Genomic DNA, 13546 nt, shown 5'->3' with positions numbered 1-13546 from the left:
GACTGGAAAAACAATGCATCTTCTAATTTTGGTATCAAATATGTACGATCCCATATTTTCACAGAACGTCAAATATTCTATTTAAATAAACTAGCCTCCAGCTCTTATTGCACTTGACTTGTTGCACCATTCTTAGCACCATTCTTACTCCAGTGAGAGACAAAACAACCACAGCTGAGGTGACAGACCTTTTTATATCTAACCTAATCCTAACCATTGTGATGCTTATCAAACATTTAAACATTACAATTCAATACTGTCACATATCTCTACATATTAAACAATATGAGGGTCACAAAATTACCGTGGCAGATACCTTTAAGTGGCAGATACATTTTGTGTAAGAACATGGGACTTCATCACCAGGATCTAAGCATCATTCAGATTCTTACTGATCAAATGTTTGTGGAAGATAATGATTATCATTGGTATTTGTCAATGTAGATAAAGTAGTTCTGTCTTTTCTTGGCACAGGGCAATCATGAGCACGGACGCAGAGATGGCGGCATTTGGCCCTGCGGCCATCTACCTCCGAAAGCCGGAAAGGGAGAGGCTTGAAGCACAGACCGCTCCCTTTGATGCCAAAAACAGCTTTCTTTGTGGTTGAGCCCAAAGAGATGTACCTCAAAGGGGTTCTCCAGAGTAAAGAGGGTGGCAAAGCCACTGTCAAAACTCTGTGTAACAAAGTAAGTAAATATTTTATTAAAATACTGTAATGCAAATCAAATCAAATTGTATTGCAGTGATGGCTTTGCTGTTTTCTAAGCTAAAAACTGTGATATGAGTTAAAACCTTAATCAAATTGTTCGAGAAACCAGCCATTTACAAAATGTTATTCCTGTCACAGGTCCTCACTGTGAAGGAGGACGATATCCACCCCATGAACCCTCCAAAGTACGATAAAATTGAGGACATGGCCATGATGACCCACCTCAACGAGCCCACTGTTCTGTATAACCTCAAAGAGCGTTACGCAGCATGGATGATCTATGTGAGTTTCAAGTAAAAGATTATCTAGCAGTAAATACATAAATCAATGAAGAGTTGATAAACATTATCCTCTTTTACAGACCTACTCTGGGCTGTTCTGCGTCACTGTCAACCCCTACAAGTGGCTCCCAGTGTACGATTCTGTGGTTGTGAATGCTTATAGAGGGAAAAAGAGAATTGAGGCCCCACCCCACATCTTCTCCATATCTGATAATGCCTATCAGTTCATGCTCACTGGTACACAAATACCCATGCTACTACAACAACAACTTACTGTACAGAATTATAGAATAACTCTGAAACTGATTTGCACTTGCCTTTCCATTTTCAGATCATGAGAACCAGTCAATTCTGATCACGTAAGTCAAAATCAATGACTAAATGTGGGTAAGAATATTGTTGAAAAACTAACTTTACAACTAGCTCCCTGATGGATGTTCAGCAGTATTGCAGTTTAGTAGATAAAGTGTTCTTACTGAGATTATTGAAACGAATATCGTTAAGAGTAAAACTAATCTGCGTTTACTCTCAGTGGAGAATCCGGTGCAGGAAAGACTGTGAACACCAAGCGTGTCATCCAGTACTTTGCGACAATTGCAGTGGCTGGAGGCAAGAAAGAACAAGCAACAACAGCTGCTTCTGGCAAAATAAAGGTCAGAAATATTACTGTAGCCTTAACAATATAGTATAAGGGGGTTGTATGCATCGAAGATCCAGTATGTATGCATCACAACACTCACAAATGTGATGACATCTCTAGGGGTCGCTGGAGGATCAAATCATTGCAGCCAACCCCCTACTGGAGGCTTATGGTAATGCAAAGACTGTGAGAAATGACAACTCCTCTCGCTTTGTAAGTTAAAAACCTCTCTTTTTGGATTTGTGAGCTTTCTTGGTTTTGAAGGGAAATATACTGATGGCTATCTAATACATTTTTCAGGGTAAGTTCATCAGAATCCATTTTGGATCAACTGGAAAGTTGGCGTCTGCTGATATTGAAACATGTAAGTGCCTCCTGATCAGTGTATCTTTATCCAATTGTGATTCACACACGATTCACACATGCTCATACAAAAACCTACTCTACAGATCTGCTGGAGAAGTCCAGAGTGACATTCCAGCTGTCTGCTGAGAGAAGCTACCACATCTTCTATCAGCTCATGACTGGACACCAGCCACAATTGCTGGGTGAGCGACAAATACAAAAAACATGACATGGAATGCATTGGGCCAACAGTACATACATTATATATACAGTAATAGTAACTGTGCTAAATACTCTTTTGTATGTATTCCAGAGGCACTTCTGATCACCACCAACCCCTATGACTATCCTATGATAAGTCAGGGTGAAATCGCTGTCAAGAGTATTGATGATACAGAGGAGTTCATCGCCACCGATGTATGTATAAAAAATTACAACAATGTAGGAAAAATATAACTGTATGATCTTGAAAGCCAAGGTTTCTCTACAGAATGTGAAAATGTCTAAAAAGCTATTCAAAAGCAACTTGTATCGTGATGGTATGCCTTCACAAACACATTAACTGATATTGTAGCTTATATTTTAATAAAGCAAGATTACATAAACCTTTTCCAGAGAACATTTTAACAATCTGTATCATTGTGTTACTGAAAAGTGTGTAAATAATCTACATAAAACAACAATCAAACAATGCTTTAATTTTCCATAGACGGCCATAGACATTTTGGGCTTCACTGCTGAGGAGAAGATAGGGATCTACAAGCTGACTGGTTCTGTGATGCATCATGGGGCAATGAAGTTCAAGCAGAAGCAACGTGAGGAGCAGGCAGAGCCTGATGGCACTGAGGGTAACTATCAGAATGGAATGATATTTATATAATTTCTTAATGGGTAACTAGCCTACCTCGTCGCTTGCAATATCAACTGTTCTGTACTTTGAAATAGTCAAGTATAATTATCAAGTTTCTTCCAGCCTACTTTATACAGTCTAATTTACAAGTTTAAGCAATGTATCAACAAAATATAGCCTAATGTTTAACGTGCATGCTACACTTTCTCTCCCAACCAGAGGCTGATAAAATCTCCTACCTCATGGGCCTAAACTCCACTGACTTGCTCAAAGCTCTGTGCTACCCCAGAGTGAAGGTCGGGAATGAGATGGTGACCAAGGGGCAGACTGTGTCACAGGTAGAATCTTTTAGATTATTTTCAATTGTAGTAGATTTGCAAAAAGGAAAATGAATGTGAATATTTTTTTTTTTTACTTCCTTTTTTGATAGGTGAACAATTCAACTATGGCCCTCTGTAAATCTGTCTATGAGAAAATGTTCTTGTGGATGGTCGTCCGTATCAATGAGATGTTGGACACAAAGCAGGCCAGACAATTCTTCATTGGTGTTTTGGACATTGCTGGATTTGAGATCTTTGATGTGAGTATTTGTATAATCTTAAATTCAGCACGTTGCTGTTCAGCTCATCCTACTGCTTAAACAACTTACAATAACCAAGAGTAGACATTATGCCTGTACAATATCTGCTGATCAAAATATGAACTAGCAGTCATGTTGGGTAACTCTTGACTTTCAACGTTTCTGTGTTTGAACATTAGTACAACAGCTTGGAGCAACTTTGCATCAACTTCACCAATGAGAAACTGTAACAGTTTTTCAACCACCACATGTTTGTACTGGAGCAAGAAGAGTACAAGAAAGAGGGAATTGAATGGGAGTTCATTGACTTTGGGATGGACTTGGCTGCCTGCATTGAGCTTATAGAGAAGGTAGGTGAGATATTAAAAAGGCAGACAATACAATAACAGACATGTCTGCTTATCAGTTTAATATTTCACATCATCTTGTCACCAACAGCCAATGGGCATCTTCTCCATCCTTGAAGAGGAGTGCATGTTCCCCAAGGCTTCAGACACTACCTTCAAGAGCAAGCTGTATGACCAGCATCTTGGTAAAACCAAAGCTTTTGAGAAGCCTAAACCTGGAAAAGGCAAGGCTGAGGCCCACTTTGCCCTGGTGCACTATGCTGGTACTGTGGACTACAATGTCACAGGCTGGCTGGACAAGAACAAGGACCCCCTGAACGACTCTGTTGTGCAGCTGTGCCAGAAGTCCTCAGTCAAACTGTTGGCTATGCTGTATGTAGGAGCAGCAGCTTCACAAGCAAACGGTACATCCCATAGTATCCAGAATTGCTCATACTACAGAAGGAGACTATATCTACCCCTTCCCTTGTTATATAGTTTATGGTTATAAAGCACCGCTTTATAGCATTAGTAGTACTGGAAATGTCAGTAAACTGGATTTATATATGACTATATACATATACAATACAGTATTCTTTAGATTGACCCACTGTATATAATGTACATGAGTCAATATTAGTTTTCAGGCAGTGACAATATGTAAAAATGTTATTGAGATGAAAAAATAACTGGCCTAACACATTTGTAAACAGATGCTGCAAAAGGAGGCGGAGGCAAGAAGAAGAAGGGTGGTTCCTTCCAGACTGTGTCGGCTCTGTTCAGGGTATCTGCATGTGTATTATTCTTTATTATGATGTAATAAGGTGTATTATTTTGAAAAATGGAAACTGTGGGGGCTAATAGGTAGCTATAATCGGTATTTAGCTGTTTGGGTTATGATAATGTAAAACAGTTGTATATCATCTCTATTCATAATGAATATTCTTCCAAATCCATGGGTATATTTTATTAATTGAAATGACTGGACATCTTACAGAATGTGGCTTTAAAAACGTGTCAAACACAACTTTGTTTATTACAGAATCTCATTCCCAATTTACACATTTTCCAATCCGACAGGAGAATTTGGTCAAGCTGATGACCAACTTGAGGAGCACCCATCCTCACTTTGAGCGATGTTTGATTCCAAATGAATCAAAGACACCAGGTGGGTATTGTGAGATTAACAATACAGCAGACATCTTTAATGCCAAGCATAACTAATCTTCTTTCAAATAAGCATGTAAAATCCCTAGATGTTTAAGTATGTGTCAAGGAGGTTAATATAATGTTTTCCCTATGGTTAAGGTCTGATGGAGAACTTCCTGGTCATCCACCAGCTGAGGTGTAATGGTGTACTGGAAGGCATAAGAATCTGCAGAAAGGGTTTCCCCAGCAGAATCCAATATGGTGACTTCAAGCAGAGGTAATTAATGTTCAGTGAGGGAAAATGCAAAAAATATTTTAAAGTACTTCTTTCACAGGCATGATCACATCACATACTAATGTACTTCCTATTGTATATATATTTATATCCCCCTTATTCATCATGTCAGATACAAAGTATTGAATGCAAGTGTCATCCCTGATGGACAATTTATTGACAACAAGAAGGCTTCAGAGAAGCTCCTGGGATCAATAGATGTGGACAAGAGTCAGTACAAGTTTGGGCACACTAAGGTAGAGCAATGGACTGCAGCATCAGTCACTTTTCCCACAAAAACCACAAACATTGAGCTCAATTGAAAAAAATTGTAGCTCTGTATTTTCTATAAATATAATGAAGATCAATATTCCTATAGGTGTTCTTCAAAGCTGGTCTTCTGGGTACTCTGGAGGAGATGCGAGATGAGAAACTGGTTACTCTGGTGACCATGACTCAGGCTCTCTGCAGAGGTTACGTCATGAGGAAAGAGTTTGTCAAGATGATGGCGAGACGGTAGCTACACTACTTTACAGAACCGTGTCTTTTAACCCTGGTCCTGGGAACTCAAAGGGGTGCACATTTTAGTGTTTGCCCTAGTACTACACACCTGATTCCACTTATCAAATGTTTGATGATGATTTAATGGATGAATTAATGGATTCAGGTGTGTAGTGCTAGGGCAAAAAACAAAATGTGCACCCCTTTGGGTCCCCAGGACCATCATTCAGAAACACTGTTATAGAGTATGTTATATTGAGCCAGTGAAGAGAATCCCGCCAAAACATTTTTTTTAATGATTATTATTAACAGAGAAGCAATTTACTCCATCCAATACAACATACGCTCATTTATGAACGTAAAACACTGGCCATGGATGAAGCTGTACTTCAAAATCAAGCCTCTTTTAAAATCAGCAGAAGCTGAAAAAGAGATGGCCGCAATGAAGGAAAACTTTGAGAAAATTAAGGAGGATTTGGCAAAGGCCTTGGCCAAGATAAAAGGACTAGAGGAGAAAATGGTTTCTCTGCTGCAGGAAAATAATGACCTGCAGCTACAGATAGCATCTGTAAGTTAACAAATTGCTTGTTTAATACAATGATTTTTTTAATGTCATTTAATTAGCCTTTGATTTCCAGTGTTGTTTAATTTATATTTTATCTGCTGTAGGAAGAGAATACTCTCTCTGATGCTGAGGAAAGATGTGAGGGACTCATCAAGAGTAAGATCCAGATGGAAGCCAAACTCAAAGAGATAACTGAGAGATTGGAGGATGAGGAGGAGATCAATGCTGAGCTAACTGCCAAAAAGAGAAAATTGGAGGATGAGTGCTCTGAGCTAAAGAAAGACATTGATGACTTGGAGCTCACCTTGGCCAAAGTGGAGAAAGAGAAACATGCCACTGAAAATAAGGTTTACCATTTATGACGAGGTTGTGAAGTTGTGTATTCATTTTAAATGTAAAAGACAAAGCATTGATGATTTTACATGAAATAATTCAATTTAGGTTAAAAACCTGACAGAGGAGATGTCTTCTCAAGATGAGAGCATTATCAAGCTGACCAAGGAGAAGAAAGCCCTCCAAGAGGCGCACCAGCAGGTCCTTGATGATCTCCAGGCAGAGGAAGACAAAGTCAACACTCTGACCAAGGCCAAGACCAAACTTGAACAGCAAGTGGATGATGTGAGTAAGAGATGTGACAACCAAAGTCATACATAGCCCTCTTAAAACAGCTTCATGTTATCATCCAAAGAAATAAAATAAATGTACTGTTTACTTAATATTGTGAAACTGTTCTTGTGTGGTCTAGTTGGAGGGTTCCCTGGAGCAAGAAAAGAAGGTCCGCATGGACCTTGAGAGAGCCAAGAGGAAGCTTGAAGGAGATCTGAAACTGGCCCTGGAGTCCTTGATGGACCTGGAGAATGACAAGCAGCAGTCTGATGAGAAGATCAAGAAGTACATTTAAAATCTAAGCAATTGTTGAACCATTCTCTAGAAGGGATCGCCTGATATATATTTTAATATATACTTTTTATCCAAAACAGGAAAGACTTTGAGACAAGCCAACTTCTCAGCAAAATTGAAGATGAGCAGGCATTTGGTGCTCAGCTTCAGAAGAAAATCAAAGAACTCCAGGTGATCTGTCAGTTCAATATGCCACAACGAATAAGATTAATAACATAGATACATTATGGAGCCCTATCTTCCAAATGTCATGTTTTAAGCAAATAAACATTTAAATCCATTGTATATTTCAGGCCCGTATTGAGGAGCTGGAGGAGGAGATTGAAGCTGAACGTGCTGCTCGTGCCAAGGTTGAGAAGCAGAGGTCTGATCTCTCCAGGGAACTTGAGGAGATCAGTGAGAGGCTTGAAGAGGCTGGTGGTGCAACATCTGTTCAGATTGAGATGAGCAAGAAGCGTGAGGCTGAGTTCCAGAAGCTGCGTCGTGATCTAGAAGAGTCCACACTGCAGCATGAGGCCACCGCTGCTGCTCTCCGTAAGAAGCAGGCCGACACTGTGGCAGAACTGGGAGAGCAAATAGACAACCTCCAGCGTGTCAAACAGAAGTTGGAGAAGGAGAAGAGTGAATACAAAATGGAGATTGATGACCTCTCCAGCAACATGGAAGCTATCGCCAAAGCAAAGGTGGGAAATGATGTGGTTGCCAGAATATTTTAAATACTCATAAATACGCATGAAAAATAACCTGTTAAACGTTCTTGATAGGGTAATCTAGAAAGAATGTGCCGAACCCTTGAAGATCAACTGAGTGAATTGAAGACAAAGAATGATGAGCATGTCTGCCAACTTAATGACATAAATGTTCAGAGAGCAAGGCTTCTGACTGAGAATGGTGAGTTTAAAAGGGAAGGTTAGTATTTCTGTTTGTTTTCCATAATACCAATAAACCTAACTTCCAACTTTCTGTCTCAATCAGTTGAACTTGGTCGTCAAATGGAGGAGAAAGAATCTCTTGTTTCCCAGCTGACCAGGATTAAGCAGGTTTACACACAGCAGATTGAGGAACTCAAGAGGCATATTGAAGAGGAAGTGAAGGTCAACTGCCATCTTCTACTATACTGCCTCTTTGTGATTCATATAAATGTTCCATTTTGATTAAGTACTTAATTTTAACTTTTGTTCTGTTACTGCTGACCATTAGGCCAGAAATGCTCTAGCCCACAGTGTGCAGTCAGCCCGCCATGACTGTGATCTGCTCCGGGAGCAGTTTGAGGAAGAGCAGGAGGCCAAGGCTGAGCTGCAGCGTGCCTTGTCCAAGGCCAACAGCGAGGTCGCTCAGTGGAGAACCAAATATGAGACTGATGCCATTCAGCGCACTGAGGAGCTTGAGGATGCCAAGTGATTAAAAAAACATTCTACCACTCTATCTTCATAATCACCTAAGTACCTACAATGGCTAAAATGATCGTTTTTGTTCTGTCTTTTTACAGGAAAAAGCTTACCCAGCGTCTGAAAGATGCGCAGGAAGCTGTTGAAGCAACAAACTCCAAGTGTGCTTCTCTGGAGAAGACCAAGCAAAGACTGCTGGGTGAAGTGGAGGATCTCATGATTGATGTGGAGAGAGCTAATGCTTTGGCTGCCCAGCTTGACAAGAAGCAAAAGAACTTTGACAGGGTAACGTTTTGACAAAGATATCAATGAAATACAGTCAAATCTATACATTATTCATTCTTGCATATTCATTTACTTAACTGTGCTCCCAGGTTCTGGCCGAGTGGAAGCAAAAGTATGAGGAGGGACAGGCAGAGCTAGAAGGGTCTCTGAAAGAGGCTCGCACTCTCGGCACTGAACTGTTCAAGATGAAGAACTCATATGAAGAAGCTTTAGACCACCTGGAGACACTGAAGAGAGAGAACAAGAACCTGCAACGTATGGGGAAATTAAATCTATTTTTTACAATGCACCATCTATGCTCTTGTATGTGTGGATACAAATCCACAATGTTATTAATTTCCCTCCCCTTTTCATTTCAATAGAGGAGATCTCTGACCTGACTGAACTGGTTGGTGAGTCTGGAAAGAGCATCTATGAACTGGATAAGACAAAGAAGACTGTGGAGAATGAGAAGGCAGAAATCCAGGCTGCACTAGAGGAAGCAGAGGTCTACACAACAATAGTTTTTATCTCAACAAAGTGATCATGATAATATACATGTCATACCTACATCACTACATTATTTAATGGTTTGGTTATTCATCTATTCTATAGGGCACACTGGAACATGAGGAATCCAAGATTCTTCGTATACAGCTGGAGCTCAACCAGATCAAAGGGGAAGTTGACAGGAAGCTGGCAGAGAAGGATGAGGAGATAGAGCAGATCAAGAGGAACAGCCAGAGGGTGATGGACTCCATGCAGAGCACTCTGGACTCTGAGATCAGGAGCAGGAATGATGCCATGAGAGTCAAGAAAAAGATGGAGGGAGACCTCAATGAGATGGAGATTCAGCTGAGCCATGCCAACCGTCAGGCTGCTGAAGCCCAGAAACAGCTGAGGAATGTCCAGGGAGCACTCAAGGTATACACTTTATTTTTGTATTGAGTCCCAAATGAATTGTTCTTTCTCTTTAGATGTTGTTAGAATACATTTTCCACTAATCCTCAGGATGCCCAACTGCAACTTGACGACGCCGTCCGTGTCGCAGATGACATGAAGGAGCAGGTATCTATGGTGGAGCGCAGGAATAACCTAATGATGGCTGAAATTGAAGAACTGAGGGCTGCCCTGGAACAGACAGAGAGAGGCCGCAAAGTGGCGGAGCAGGAGCTAGTTGATGCCAGCGAGCGTGTAGGACTGCTGCACTCTCAGGTACATATAAAATATTAACTTTCTCTCGGTTACAAATGGGGTGAGGTACAATCATGTTTTGCAATGTGATTAAATGCCCCTAATACAGAACACCAGCCTCATCAACACTAAGAAGAAGCTGGAGGTTGACCTTACTCAGGTCCAAGGTGAAATGGAAGACACCGTCCAGGAGGCAAGAAATGCAGAGGAGAAGGCCAAGAAGGCTATTACTGATGTGAGTTTCATGTTCTGCCTTTTGTATAATAATGCCAATATCTTAGAATGTGATAAGCAAAAATAGTTTGGACATTTAATTGTTCATACATCATCAGTCACTATCATATAATTTACCTTTTACAACTACTGCAGAAGTGTTCATATAATCAATGTACACAACATATTATTCCAGGCTGCCATGATGGCAGAGGAGCTGAAGAAGGAGCAGGACACCAGCAGTCACCTGGAGAGGATGAAGAAGAACCTGGAGGTCACAGTCAAGGACTTACAGCACCGTCTGGATGAGGCTGAGAACCTGGCCATGAAGGGAGGAAAGAAACAACTCCAGAAACTGGACGCTAGGGTATGTACTATACATTACAGCATATACAGGTGTAGAGCAAGCTACATTGTATATGAGACCTTAACTGAGAAAAACATGTACTCCTATCTGTAAGGTCCGAGAACTGGAGGGTGAGGGTTGATGCTGAACAGAGACGTGGAGCTGAAGCCATTAAAGGTGTTCGCAAATATGAAAGAAGAGTCAAGGAGCTCACCTACCAGGTATAACCATGATTCATTGATTATAAAAAGACAAGATATTGTGTACTGCAATGGAGCATTTGACAGGACATTTCCAACTCTTGTAAATTCTACAGACTGAAGAGGACAATAAAAATGTCAGCAGGCTGCAGGATCTGGTGGACAAGCTTCAGTTGAAAATGAAGGCCTACAAGAGAGCGGCTGAGGAAGCTGTGAGTATCATATTCCTTTACAGATTTTTTAGTAATGGGGACATAGTTAACAAATATTTTACAATCAAATCAATCAGTACATTTTGGTACTTATTTCAAATTATGAACTTATTACTATTACTTACTATGTGTTAGGTACTTGCACCTACTTGTTTCAAAGAATCATCAATAAATCAAATTTGTAATTAGGTAATACAAATGTAACAGAGAAAGGTGTTACAATTACTAAGTCATAAAGCAGAAAATAAAATTAAGTAAAGTTGTGGTCCTGTGTGGCTCAGTTGGTAGAGCATGGCGCTTGCAACGCAAAGGGTCATGGGTTTTAACCTGCTGGGGCTACTCATATGTAAAATGTATGCACACATGACTGTAAACTCCTTTGGATTACAGTGTCTGCTCAGTACTGTATATAGGCCTGGTAAATAATGATGGTTATGGGAAAATATGTTTTACATAATCTTATCTATGGTGCAACTTGAAGTAAAAAATAAGTAGAATATAAAATGGGATAGGCAACCCTCTACCTTGTAATGCGACCCTCTACCTTGTAGTCTGTTTCTGTTGTACTTTTGGTATGATCCTTCTTTATTTATAAGATGTTGATGATGATAACGTAAACAATTTATAAGACATTTGAACTTCTGCATGTTTTCCCCAAACATGCAGTATAATTGTTGAATGTTGTATTTTTGTGATCCAAACAGGAGGAGCAGTCCAACACTCACCTGTCCAGGTACAGGAAGGTGCAGCATGAGCTGGAGGAAGCTCTGGAGCGTGCTGACATCTCCGAGTCCCAGGTCAACAAGCTTAGAGCCAAGAGCCGTGAAATTGGCAGCAAGGTACAATTAAATTGAATGCCATTTTTAAGAAATCGTGACTAAAAAATCTAATCACACAAAACAATGCATTTCTTGCTTAATCTCATTGTGCCAGTCCCATAGTAGATTTTCAGGAGAAGATAGATAATACATTACCATATAGAGCAAATGGTTAATATAACATTTAAAAAAAATCCCATTATGGTAAAGGATAAGAGACAATTAAAAATATATATTATTTTCCAGGGGAATGTGGCTGAAGAGTGAGAGACGAAGTCCAGATGAGACAAAGTATCAAAAGGTCTTACAATATGATTTTTGGTTAAATGTTCTCATGAAGCAAAAATAAATCTGCAAATCCTATCAGTTGTTTTCATAATTTACCTGTGAAATTAATTGTGTCATCACTGATTGAACCACTATCAAATGGCAGATGATGTAGTGTTTTAGTCATTTAGCAGACACTCTTTATCCAGAGCGATTTACAGGAGCAATTAGGGTTAAGTGCCTTGCTCAAGGGCACATCAACAGATTTGTTCACCTAGTTGGCTCAGGGGTTTGAACCAGTGACCTTTCGGTTACTGGCCCAACGCTCTAAACCGTTTGGCTACCTGTCGCCATAAACAGCTACATTAGTCAGGGCATTGTCACTGTTTCAGCTGCTGTATTCAAACGTAATGGATACAACTGTAGCTATTATTGTTTTGCTGTAGAGTATTTGACTTCTTATAATTTAGCTCCACTTGCATTTGAATTATTATTATTGAATGTTTTACTCCATATAGAAACATTTACATAACAACAACTTATAGACGCACACAAACCATGACTACATCTCATCAGCCCCACATGCTCACACCCCCATCACTAGTGCCTGCATTATTGTTTGGCCTTAAATTGTATCAATTTGTTTTTCTCATTTGTCCATGTTTGCATTTGAATTATAACAGCATCTATACAGACCACCTGGTGTCTCTTTCAGCATGTAGCTGAGCTATGCCATTATTGTGTCCATATCAGTCCTTTGATAAAACTGGCATTCCTTTGTTTCCCCATGAATAGGCTGTCAAAGTATCATATATCTATCCATTTGTCTGGGGGTGTCAGTTCTCTAAAACCTCATAAGACAATTACTGCCCACTTTATTTACTGGCCTCTGTTAATCAACACATCATTTAGCAGTATATGCTCAAATGAAGTTAACTGAAGTGGCTATTGCCACGGATATTAAGATGTTGTTCACACAGCAGTACTACATCCAGATAAATGGGAAATGAAAGTCTAAAATGCAGATGATTTATGGTTCTGCAAGTCAATAAATGGCAACTATTATATCACAACCAGATTGATGTTAGCAATCTTATGACATTTCTGTTAGTATTTCATGAGACTCCACCCCTCTTTAATGTTTTAAGCAGTTGCTTTGTTGTTAAAAAAGACACAGTGATAGAGCCTCATACCACAAATGACATTGCATCTTCCACTACACACTATTCTATTAGCTTGGTACTGTATGCATGCCTCCATGATCTCGCCATCACGGTTGACAACTCCCTTGTGTCCTCCTCCCAGAGTGCTAAGAACCTTGGCGTGATCCTGGACAACACCCTGTCGTTCTCCACTAACATCAAGGCGGTGACCCGATCCTGTAGGTTCATGCTCTACAACATTCGCAGAGTACGACCCTGCCTCACACAGGAAGCGGCGCAGGTCCTAATCCAGGCACTTGTCATCTCCCGTCTGGATTACTACAACTCGCTGTTGGCTGGGCTCCCTGCCTGTGCCATTAAA

General features: G+C 40.1%; 1 pseudogene; it reads left to right on the top strand.

Annotated features, from left to right (window-relative positions):
* Positions 1 to 481: 481 nt before the first annotated feature.
* On the top strand, positions 482 to 12022 carry LOC106583375 (myosin heavy chain, fast skeletal muscle-like; annotated as a pseudogene).
* The last annotated feature ends 1524 nt before the right edge of the window (positions 12023 to 13546 follow it).

Source organism: Salmo salar, chromosome 22 (genome assembly GCF_965601325.2).
Source record: "Salmo salar chromosome 22, fSalSal1, whole genome shotgun sequence".
Classification (NCBI taxonomy): domain Eukaryota; kingdom Metazoa; phylum Chordata; class Actinopteri; order Salmoniformes; family Salmonidae; genus Salmo; species Salmo salar.
Note: the sequence above shows the minus strand (reverse complement) of the source record. Positions and strands in the feature narration are given on the sequence as shown.